The following is a 12,565-nucleotide window of genomic DNA, read 5'->3' as shown; positions in this document are numbered from 1 at the left end:
AGTGAATAAGGAATACTGAAGAAGAATTGATGCATTTGAATTATGATGTTGCAAAATAATAATAAAACTGTCATAGAGTGCTAGAGTAATAAACAAATCTGTGTTGGAAGAAGTACAGCCAGGATGCTCCTTAGAAGCCAGTTAGCAAGACTTTGTCTGGTAGGACATATTATCAGGAGGAACCAGTCCCTGGTGTAGGACATTATGCTTGGTAAAGTAGAGGGTAATGAAAAAGAAGAAGACCCCCAATGGGATGGATTGGCACCGTGAATTATTGTTGCATCCACTGTGCCAATCTATAACCTTGAGGACCTTCCTCTTTTTTCTAATCCTCTACCAAACATGATGTCCTTTTCCAGGGACCAGTCCCTCCTAATAAAATGTCCAAAGTACATAAGATGAAACCTCACTTTTCCTGCTTCTAAGGAGCATTCTGGCTATACTTCATCCAACAGATTTGTTGTTTATGCTTGCAATCCATGGTATATTCAATATTCTTCACCAACACCAAAATTCAAATGAATGAATTCTTCTTCAATCTCCCTTAATTATTGCTCAGCTTTCATATGTATATGAAGCTATTGAAAATAGCATGGATCAGGTGCAGCACAGTCCTCAGGGTGACAACTTTGTTTTTTAACACTTTAAAGCTCTCTTTCGCAATTGTTAATGTCCTTGAGTCCATTCTTACCCATAGTGAACCTCTATAGGGTTTCTAGGGAATAGCTGGTGAGCCCAAACCACTGACCTCACAGTTCAAACCAACTATGAAGTCCAGCACATTAACCTACAGCACCAGACCGGGACTTTTCTTTCACAGTAGATGTACCTAATGCAATATGTTGTTTGATGTGACTGTTGTGTCCATGGGTGCTGACTGTGGATCCCAGTAATATCAAATAGTTGACAACTTCAATCTTTTTTCCGTTTATCGTGATGTTGCTTATTGGTCCAGTTGTGAGACTTTTTTGTTTCCTTTATGTTGAGATGTAACCCATACTAAAGACCATGTTGTTGTAAGTAATGTCAAGTCAGTTCTGACTCATAGTGACCCTGTGTAGAATTTCTGAAGCTTTAAATCTTTGCATTAACAGAAAGCTTTATATTTCTCTCCCATGGAGCAGCTAATGAGCTCTAACAGCTGATATTTGGTATACAGTCCAGTGCTTATCATATGAAGATACCACATTTTCCCATCTGAATATACACTTTTATAAAGAACTCTTAAAACTCAATAATTAGAAGAGAAAATAACCTTTTTAAAAATTAGCACAGTATTTCTCCAAAGATGGTATACTAATGGCTACTCCTTATACCTAAGAAGGTATATATGTGACAAATACATGAAAAGATGTTCAGCATCGTAAATTGTTTGAAAAATGTAAACTAAAACCATAAGGCTATAATAAAAAAGATAATAATTATAGTCCTATAAGATAAGATGATAATCCTAAATGTTGGCAAAGATATGGAAAAACTTTGACATTCATACTTTGCTGGTAGAATGTAAAATGGCAAAACTTGGCAGTTTTTAAAAAGTTAATCATATACTTAACACACAGGCAGTAAGGTAAATTCTGCTGATTCCTTTTTTGAGTCCATCTGTCTCCATACTAAACTGCTTTCTGCATAGAACAATGTTGACCAGCCAACTTTTAATTTTATATACAGTTAAGTGACAATGTCATCATTAAATTATAGGCAATGGTGATAACCCATAGACATTAAAAAGGAAAACCAGCTAAATAATTGATATATAAATATGAGGGGTTTCAAAAAGTACATGGAAAGATAGAATTAAACTATAATGATTTTTTTCCACAAAATCTTTCAAGCAACCACATTTTTGTTTCTGAATATCAAGGGAGACTGACTTAATGCCACTTAACTAAATTCTTGAGCACCAAGAATAAAAAGTTACTGTTTCAAGTGTTGCAAGAGCCTCTCAAGGATAAAACAGCATGCTGAGAGAAAGATAAGTTCCAGTAGAAGATTTCACAACCACAATTAGCCTACTAACATGTTCAAAGTGGTCAAGAATTATTAGTTACCGTAGTGCTGAAAGGGTTAAGCACTCTGTTGTTGACAGAAAAGTTAGCCTTGGGAACTCATCCAGGAGTTCCATGAGAGAAAACACCTGGCCACTTAATCCTTGTAAAGAACACATTTTAGGAAACTTTATGGGAGCAGGTTCCACTCTGTATTATAGGGTCGATATGAGTTGGAATTGACACATAGCACAAAATGTACATTCTTAGAATAGAACAACTGATCTTTTTTAATGAGGTTAAAAGTTACAAAATAAAGTTTTAGGAAGTTAACAGAAGAAATCATATAAATAGAAAAAAAAAAAAAAAGAATTATACAAGCAGCTCCAAACTGAAGGAAATATTTTCAAATGTTTGCTAAATTAATATAGATAAAATTCAAGCTCACTCAGATAAAAATAAGAGTCTTCTAAGCTCACAGAATACTTATAATTAGAAGTTACACCATGAAATATTGAGTCATTTCAAGTTCATGTTGGAAGAAATGTTTTTCGATTGAGTTTCTGGAACATAAACCATTCTGCTTTCTGGTGGGAAACATAAATGACTATATAAGATGAATATAAAATTCATGAACATCTGGAAGCCTGCTAATTGCAGACAGAATGTCACATAAAACAAGAAATCAAAGAACTTCTTTCTGGCTCATATTTCTTTAGGAGGGAGAACTCACTTTCCTTGGCACAAGTACACTGGCATAGTTGACAAAATGTTGAGATGGCACATTTCACCATATGTGCTTCCTTGGATCTAATCAAGTCCAATGAACACTGAAGTCATAAACTCTACATTTGGTTAGGGCAGTATATAATAAAATCTTAAATCACTGGTAATGAAAGAGGTAGAACAGGAGTTTAAAACAGCAAACAGACAGGAAACCAAACTGCCTTAACCAATTGGATTAAAGTAAAGTGCTACTAAAGAAGTTCACATTTAAGTACATTATGGGGCTGGTCTCCAGCATGCTGAGAGAAAGATAAGTTCCATTTGAAGAGTTCACAGCCACACTTAGCCTACTAACACATTCAAATTGGTCAAGAAAGAGAGGTTTTACTTCTGAATTTAATCCAGCATTTAAAAATTAGAAAAGTTTCTATAAAAGCCTTTATTTCTGCCTTCTCTAAAATTGAGAATATCTGACTTCATAGCTATTGTCTGTTATTTCTACATAACAACTTCCACTTTTGAGGGGCCAGGAACTCTTTAATTTGTGTAATTTTCCAACACTCCACTCATCATAACTGCTTACACAATGAGCACAGATATTCAGCCCTTTGTTACTTTTTCATTTTCATCTACCTGACCATTTTCAGGGTTTTAGATCATAGCCATTGCATCAGAAAAGAGTGGGCCTAAGTAATAAGTCACTATTGATACTATGCTTTTGTCTCGCAAACCTTCCTTGTTTGTCTCTTAATGCCTGAAGCCCAGTAAAGAGTTTGTCTCATATCAGCTGGAATTTCTCTGTAGCCACTCAGTATGAGGAATGACAATCACTCATACTCTCATGTCTAAAGTCTCCCGGAATTGAAACAGAGTAGGGAGCCAGAGCTAAATATAAATTCTTTAAAACATTTAACAGAAGTGCATTATTTGGATTCATGGCCAAAGGTCCTCCAAATAGAGGCAACCTGGTTTGAATTTGTTGTTTTGGGATGCTGATGAGTTGATGATTCACACTCACAATAACCCCATGTAACAAAGCAGCACTTCTCCATAGGATTTTATTGACTGTAATCTTCATGAAACCAGATCATCAGGTCTGACTCACCTGGACCCCCTGGATAAGTTCAAACTACCAACTATTTGGTTTACAGATAAGAACCTAAATGTTGTGTGATCAGGGATTTCTGATTAGTACTTAAACCCTCCAAAACTATAGAAGCTATCTGCTGCAGTAACAGTGCCCGCCCCGGTAAACTTCCTTCTTAGTTTTTAGGTGACATGGAGTCAGTTCTGACTTACAATAACATTATATACAACAGAATGAAATACTGTCCATTGTACTAGCCTCAAAATTGTTATGTTTGAGTACATTGCTGCTGTCACTGTGGTTTAAATTTCAGCCAAGCATTAGATAAGTATGTGTTGTTGTTGTTGTTGTTGTTAGTTAGCTAGTTAGTCACTGAAAATCTTATAAATAGTTGTCTTAAAATACTTGGCTAAACAATCAAGCAAATGACCAATAAAGAATTTGCCTGATTGGTCAAGGAAATGTATCAGTTCAGGACAGACCATTTCTTTGTTCATGAGGCTACTCTCCAAATACCAATCATTGTGACCAATTTTGTTTTTCTCCATAATGGTTATAAATTGTGGAAAAAGAGTACATTAAGTAAATTTACTCCAACGTTCTATTGTATCCTAGGTTATAACTTTATTCCTTATTTTGGTTAGCAATCTAATTGGGATCCAATCACACTGTCCATCATGGCTTACTAGAGATTACATTATGATATCAAACAAAAATCTAACTTTTGTCCAAGTATGTAGTGTCAATAAATAACACAATAACAACCTAAATTTGAATATAAGTACAATTTAATTACAAACTTTACAAAAATGAATTAAATCTGTATTGTTAAATCACCCTGACTTCCAATTAAAATCCAAAGAAAATAAACTGAAAGCATATTTTCTCCCATATTTTTATATGTAGTCTAGTACAGGCCAGAATATTATTGGTTTGCCGCCCAGATTGTCTCCCACCAGAATGGATATCATTCCTTTAAGGCATCAGAAATTAAGTTATGAGCCCCACTACTAAGAAAGTACAAGTTAACAGGGCACATAAAATTATCAGCGTCCTATTTTAAAAACAAGTTAGCTAATCTAAGGTCAAAAGTGACTATCTTGAACAGCAACAAAAATATTTGTCAGTGTGAGAATGCCAACATTCAGAAAGCAATTAAAATCTTGTGTAGAATTATAATGATATCAGAAACATTACTCTGGCAGTTAATGTATCTAATACTATTTCAGAATGTTAATTTTAAAGCATTAATTTAAAAAGCATCTCTGGATCATTTAACCATCAAAGTTAATCATGAGCAACCTGATTAACATCCCTTCTAAAATATCTCAATATCCCTCCTAAACTAGAAACAAAGCTATTTCTACTTGATTAGATATATTTCTCCTTCTATAGTCATAGACACTCTTTTGTTTTTGGAGTGATATGACTCTTTAACTTACTTATTAAAGACTAGGCAACAAATACAAAAGTTTTGTCCTAGTTACCTTATGGAATAATGAGAAACTGAATGTGCTGTAGAATAAGCACTGAATATAAAGTATGATTTGAATTGCAAGGTCAGCAGTTAAAACTCACCAGATGCTCCTCAGAAATCCTATATAGGATCAATAAGAGTAGGAACCAACTCAAACACACAGCAACAATATAAATATGTATTAAACATGTAATCAAAATATTTATATATATTTTCCATTAAAACATCCTTTAATGTTTTAGAGTGGAATGTTGCTGTTGTTCTTTTTAGGTTCCTTTCTTGTTGGTTCATACTCATAACAACCCCACATATAGCAGCATGAAATACCACTCAGTCTGGCACCATCCTCAAAATCGCTGCTACAATTGAGCTAATTGCTGCTGCCATTGTGCCAATCAATCTTGTTGATGGTCACCTTCTTTTTCCTAGCCTTACATTTTACCAAGCATGATGTCCTTCTCCAGGGACTGGTTCCTCCTGATAATATGTACAAAGTATGACAGATGAAGTCTAGCAGTCCTAGTTTCTAAGTAGCATTCTGGTTGTACTTCTTTCAACACAGATTTGTTTCTTCTTCAGGCAGTCCATGGTACATTTTTCTTCTCCAACACCATAACTCATATGCATCCATTCTTCTACGCTCCTCCTTGTTCACTGTCAAACATTCACATACATAAGAAGCTATTGAAAATACCATGACTTGGGTCAAGCACACTTTAGTACTGAAACCAACATCTTTGTGTTTGAACCCTTCAAAGAGAGCTTGTATTGCAGATTTGCCTAATGCAATATGTGCTTTGATTTCTTGACTGCTACTTCCATGATTGTTGATAGTGCATCCAAAAAAAATGAAGTATTTGACAAGTTAAATTTTTCCCCCATTTATAATGATATTATTTATTGCTCCAGCAATCAGGATTTTTGTTTTTGTTACACTGAGGTACAACCCAGCCTGTGGTATTTGATCTTCATCAGTAAGTATTTCAGCAAAGCAAAGTTGTATCACCTGTATGTCACAAGTTGTTAATGAGTCTTCCTCCAAACCCAACAACAGTTATTCTTCATATAATCAGTTTCTCAAGTTACTTACAGATTGAATAAGTATTGTGAAAGAATACAACCTTGGGACACACCTTTCCTGATTTTAAACCATTCAGTTTTCCCTTGTTCTGTTCAAACAACTCCCTCTTGGTCTGTACAGCTTCCTCATCAGCACAATTATGTGTTCCAGAATACTCATTCCCTGCAATGCTATCCTTAGCTTGTTATGATCCACACAATCACAAGACTTTGCATAGTCAATAAAGCACAGGTAAACATCTTTCTGGCGTTCTCTGTTTTCAACCAAGATCCATCTGACATCAGCAATGATATCCCTCATCGCATGTTCTGATCTGAAACCACCTTGAACCTCTGACAGTTCTCTGTCAATGTACTTTGTAGCCTTTTATTTATTTATTTTTTTAATTACCATTAGCAAAATGTATTTATGATATTGTCTGGTGATTTCCACATTCAGTTGGGTCACCTCTCTTTGAAATGGGCAAAAATATGAATCTTTTCCAATTAGTTGGCCAGGTAACTGTCTTCCAAATTTCTTGGAATAGATGAATGAGTGCCTCCAGTGCTTCTTTTGTTTGCAGATTTAGTTTGTATTCCATCAATTCCCAGAATCCTGTTCTTTGCCAATGAACCTTGGACTTATTTTTTCAGTATCATTGGCTCTTAATCATATGCTACTTCTTGAAATGGTACAGTGATTCTGTGTATTCCTTCCATCTTTTTTTGATGTTTCCTACATCATTCAATATTTTGCCCATAGGACCCTTCAATAATTCATCAAGATTGAATTTTTTCTTCAGTCTGTAAGCTTGAAAAATACTGAGCATGTTATTTCCTTTTGGTTTTCTAACTCCAGGTCTTTGCACATTTCTTCATAATATTTGATTTTGTCAACTCGAGCTGGTCTTTGAAATTTTCTATTCAGCTTTTTTACACCCTCATTTCTTCCATTTGCTTTAGCATCTCTATGCTGGATACCAAGTTTCAGAGGCTCTTCTGCCATCCATTTTGTTCGTTTCCTTCTTTCTTGTCTTCTTAATGACCTTTCATTTCTTCCTGTATGATGTTCTTGATGTCATCACACAACTCTCATCTTTAGTCTTCAGTGTCTAATGAACCAATTCTGTTCTTCAAATGATCTCTAAATTCAGGTGAGCTATATCCAAAGTCATATTTTGGCTCTCTTGGACTTGTTTTAATTTTCTTCAGCTTCAGTCTGAACTTGCATAGGAGCAATTGATAGTCTGTTCCACAGTTGCCTCTTTCCTTATTTTGGCTGATACCAAATGTATTTCTGTATGTCCTGTATATTTCTGTATTTCTGTATATTCAATTTAGTGAAGTCCATGTGTACAGTTGTCTTTTATGTCCTATCTGTTATTAAGGTCATATTTTCCAACTAGTAATCCTTCCTCTTTGTTTCCAATCTTTGCATTCCAATTTCTGGTAAATATCAATACATCTTGATTGCATGTTAGATCAATTTCAGACTGAAGAATTTGTTTGGATTCTTCAATTTCTTCATCACTGGTTTTAGTGGTTGGTGTGTAAATCTGAATAACAGTAGTTTTAGGTGATCTTCCTTTTATGTGTTGGGTATTATCCTATCGCAACCAGCATTGTACTTCAAGATAGTTTTTTAAATGTTCTTTTTCATGATGAATACAACACCAATCATCTTCAAGTTGTCATTCCCAGCATAGTAAGCCATATGATTTTCAGATTCAAATGGCCAATAGCTATCTGTTTCAGCTCACTAATGCCTAGGAGTTCTGGTATGGTGCTGTGGGATAAGCACTTGACTGCAAGGTCAGTTTGAATAGCAAGGTCAACAGTTCAAACTCACCAGCCATCCCTTGCAAATCCTATATGAGTTTGCTATGAGTCAGAACTGACTAGAAGGCACTTAACAGCAACAATAATGCCTAGGATATAGATATTTACATATACCATTTTGTTTTTGACAATTCCAATTTTCCTAGATTTGTACTTTATACATTATGTGTTCTGATTATTAATGGATGTTTACAGCTTTTTCTCTTCATTTTGAGATGTGTCTAAACAGCAAATGACAGTCCTGAAAACTTTGCTCCATTAGAGTCCTCAAGATCAACTCTACTCCAAGGAATGTGCTCTTTCCCTGTCATATTTTGAGTGTCTTCCAACCTGAAGGACTCATTTTCTGATACTATGTCAGACAGTACTCTGGTTGTATTCAAAATGTCTCAGTATACAGTATTCTGGCGCTATGTGACAGTGTTCCAATGCTATCTATTCAAAAGGTTTTCATTGGCTAAACATTCATAAGTACATCATGTGGTGTGTCACTGTAAGATACAGCACTGGACCACAAGAATGGTTTGAACCACAAAGTTAGCTCTTCAGATCCTTCAGCCATTCTTTGGAAACCTTTATAGGGTTGACATGAGTCTGAACTGACTCAATGGGACATAACAACAATATCTGACAATGTTTCCAATGCTATTTTAAAAGATTTTCATTGTCTGAACATTCAGAAGTAGCTCACCTCTCTTTGTCCTAGTCTGTCTTAATCTGGAAGCTCAGATGAAACATGTCCACCATGGATAGCCTTGCTGGTATTCAAAATACAGGTGGCATAGTTTCCAGCATCACATCAATATGCAAACCCCCCAAATACGACAAACTGTCAGACAAGTGGTGCTCCGTCTATATGAGTTGGAATCAACTTGATTGCAGTGGGTTTGTCCCTTTTTTATTTATATTTATCTATAGGAGTCCTGGTGTGGTGCTGTGGGTTAATGTGTTGGACTGCAAATTGGTTTCAACCGCAAGGTTGACAGTTCAAGCTTATTAGCTGTTCCTTGGAAACTTTATACAGGGTCACTATGGGTCTGAACCAACTCGACAGCACTTCACAATGACAACATATAATTTTTAAGACCACCCCAATAACCATAAATCAGTATGTAGTGCTCCCAAAAGCCATAGCTCAGTGGATGTAGAAAAAAGCTTGATTTCTGCTCACCAAAATCTCAGTGGTTCAGTACCCTTTGTCCATGCTGTACAGTATTTAACAAATATGGAGGGAATGGAAATCCATATTTACTTTCTTATCCTCCATCAAAGAATGGAAGATATTCTTGGTAGTTCTGAAATTTCAAGTGGCCACATCTCTAGTCACTAGGTCTTATTTAATTTCCTTTTCATTTCCCATACAGAATATTTAAAACTATCTAATTATACTTCTGCTTTCAGCTTCAATTCCCTGCCTATCTCTTACTCCTCCCAGGACTGCAAACAGAATGAAATCTGTTCAAGAGGCAGATCTATTCCACAGGTACTATAAACACTTGGTCCGGAATGTCATAAGTCTATGAGACTTGCCTGACACAGAAGGCAACCCTCTTATCCCATCTTTCTTTCTGATGGAGAGCCATTGTCTCTCTAAGGCCATCTTTCTTCAATGTTTGAACAAACTAGATCTTGAGCAACACTGCTTTCTACTACATGGTTTTTCTACACTATAAAAGAATGCTTTCATAGTGTAGAAAAACCATGTAGTAGAAAAAAATGCTCATTTTTCTTTCTGTTTCTATCTTTTTATTTCCATGAAAGCTCAAATGAGTTTTAAATTTAACTTTGTTGGTAAATTGATTCCTTTCCTGCTTTACTACACAAACAACTCTTCATAATATGAGTATCTGATTTGTTTTTTCATTTCTCTTAGTTTTTACACTCAATCACTTGCTCTTTTTTATGTAAGTATCCATTTTCTCTGGTAGTGTAGTGGTTATGAAGTGGGCTGCTATCCTTAAGGTCCACAGTTCAAAACTACCAGCAGTTCCTCAGGAGAAAGGTGAGGCAGTCTGCTCCCGTAAAGATTTACAGCCTCAGAAACCCTGTGTAGGGTCACTATGAGTCGGAACTGATTCCACAGTACTTAACAACAACGTCCATTTTCTAATATAATTTTATCTCATAGGGTGCACCATCATGATAGATATACAATAACTGAGTTTTGAGTCTCTCCAAAAGTCCACTATTGAAATATCTATCTTCATGTACTTCATTTACTGAATTATATTATATTGTTATATTATATTATAACTAATACATTATCCCAATCATTCTCTCATCAGACAGTGATTAGGCTTGATTAGGTCTATTAATTAATCTTTCCCTTTCTATGTATATTATCTGCCATGCATTTTCTCTTTGAGGGCTTATTTCAGAAGTTTCTTTCCCCTACTTTAAATGTCTGTATTACCTTGAAACACAGTATTCCTGTTACCACTTTACACTTTATTTTCCCAATAATTTCTTTTCAAATATGTACAAAAATCCTGTAGTAATATAATTTTCTCTTACTAAATATTTCCTATCTGCAACTTTAAAAGTACATCTTTAAAGAGTTTCTTGAGGTGGAATCCCTCAGGGAAACAATTTCAATACACTCTCTGTGATCTTGCTACTATGTTACAGCTATATTTCTTTAGGCCTCAGTCATTCTTTCAGGTCCTAAAATAACAAAGCAATTCCTTCTTTCTTTCAAAGCCCCTTTACAAGAGTAGTTAGGTCAGAATATATATATATATATATATTTTTTTTTTTTTCCTATGTCATATCTAGCTAGTCTGACTTCTAAGATTTTAATCTTTCTTCTTAGAAAAGGTCTTTCTCCCTCCAACTTAATTTGTCCCAATTTAATTTGCTTTCATTCTTCAAAAAAAAATTGCTATTCTAATAATAATACCAAGCCAAAGCATATTTTATAACCAAGTTATTTCTTATGAACTTCATATAAAGTCATTCTAAAAAATAAGAGTTTCTGAGGAAGTCATTTAAATTTTCATTTTTGACTTTGGATTTACAATAATTTAGTTGACTTTTATACTATTCACTGTATGACATACCTGTTCTTTAATACATTTCTCTGATGTCCTATGAGTAAAACTAGGATGTTGGCCTCTGAAATAAAAAATTATTGCCAAAGTTGATGTAATTAGTGCTTTCAGGGTCCCTATAATTCCATGGGATGGAATGGGTATAGTAAACTCATGGGCCTATGCAGTCAGCTCCTCCACAATTCCCTTCACAATTGGCCCTGAATAATGTTGAGAACAATATAAATAGGAATGGAATTTGGGGTAGCTGACTCAGCACTGCATTTGTATGCCAGGCATAAAATCCATACTATTTATTTATAGCTCTCATGGACTTAGCTGCCTTTGCAAACCATATATACACCTTGCTAAAAAATACAACAAAAGTAACAGTAGTATTCCATCCACCACTGCCTATTAAGCATGTGTGCTGAAGCTTTGTTTATTTTGATGTGAGCCTTATCAAGAGGTAAAAGATGCCCTTTCCTTTTCTAGAAAGCTGCATTGGACCTGGGATGCATTGGGATTTGTCTTCTATCACTATCCCATTAGTAAACACATGAGAAGGTTGATAGGCTGGTTTGTACCAATTTTTGGAGACATCTGCGTAAAATAAGTGTTGCAGAGAAAAGGTACTGGAACTTCATAACCCTCTATTATATGATTAATGATTTTCTCTCAGTAATAGAGACAAACTGTCCCTTCATATAAATATGTTTACTTATCCTACAAGGACTATCTTCAGTTGTTTCTCAAAAGTCATCTTAGGAAAATGAAAATTTAGACTATACATTGTTATTGTTAAGTGACATTGAGTTGGTTCCAACTCATAGTGGTTCTATGAGTATAGGATTCCCAAGGAGTGACTGGTGAGCTTGAACCACTGACCCTGTGGTTCAAACTGACCTTGCAGTCCAATGCATTAACCCACAGCACCACACCAGGCTATACATGGGGAATAGATATTTTCAAATATAAGCATGCACATAATGACCCCCAACAAAACCCCAACATAAGGGCAAATAATGCAATTGAATCCTGGTGTGGCACTATATGATAAGCACTGGACTACTACCACAAGGTAGGCGATTCAAACTCACTAACTAATCCTCAGAAACACTACACATGGTCGCTCTGAGTCACAACTGACTTGATGGCACTTAACAACAACAATACTAATGCCAATGGAAAACAAAGACAATGAAATGAACAGGCATTACCTAAAAGAAAACACACACAGCCAATGAAGTGAAGAGTTGCCAACCTTATTAGGAATCAGAGATGCCAAATAACAACCACAGTAATTATAATTTATCTATACTAAAGATGCTGGTAGCATAGTGGCTACAAATTGGGCTGC

This window comes from Chrysochloris asiatica, unplaced genomic scaffold (assembly GCF_000296735.1).
Source record: "Chrysochloris asiatica unplaced genomic scaffold, ChrAsi1.0 scaffold00228, whole genome shotgun sequence".
Lineage (NCBI taxonomy): Eukaryota > Metazoa > Chordata > Mammalia > Afrosoricida > Chrysochloridae > Chrysochloris > Chrysochloris asiatica.
Note: the sequence above shows the minus strand (reverse complement) of the source record.